At 46.1% G+C, this 495-nt stretch overlaps 1 protein-coding gene across 1 annotated transcript in view; it reads left to right on the forward strand.

Annotated features, from left to right (window-relative positions):
• ORC4 (origin recognition complex, subunit 4) overlaps positions 1–495 on the forward strand; it is a 16,380-nt gene that overhangs the window by 13,025 nt on the left and 2,860 nt on the right. The window lies entirely within an intron of this gene.

Genomic DNA, 495 nt, shown 5'->3' on the forward strand with positions numbered 1-495 from the left:
ATGGGTGTTCAACTCCAAAGCGTTGACAAGGCAGATACTTAAAGTGAAAGTCCCTGCAGCGTGCCTGCTGCTGCCCAGCCTCTTGGGGATAATCACTAGTTTTGGAAGAGCAGTGTCAGAAGAGTCAGTTAACTCTGGATTTTATTAAGTTTGTTCAAAACTTGCTTTTTGTGAAAGGTAGCTGGAGATTTGAGACTTGAGCAGATGCTCCGAAGGGGTAACTCCTGTTCTGCAGCCCGAGCAGTGCCTTCAGGCGCTTTCTTAGCACCTTCAGGGGTGGGAGTGTGCCCTAGCTCTGTGCACAAAGTGTGGGTAAAAGAGTTGTAAGTCATTCTTACAGCGATCGCTGAAGTATGCTAATCCATTGAAATGAGTATAAACAAGTTAATGAGCGTTTGTCTCCTCTAATGGGGAGGCTTTAAAGATTCCAGCCTGGAAAACCTTCCTGGAAAAACGCAGCTGTAGCTACCAGCTATTTACAAGGTTTTCAGCAGG

Source organism: Apaloderma vittatum, unplaced genomic scaffold (assembly GCF_000703405.1).
Source record: "Apaloderma vittatum isolate BGI_N311 unplaced genomic scaffold, ASM70340v1 scaffold38085, whole genome shotgun sequence".
NCBI classification, from domain to species: Eukaryota; Metazoa; Chordata; class Aves; order Trogoniformes; family Trogonidae; genus Apaloderma; species Apaloderma vittatum.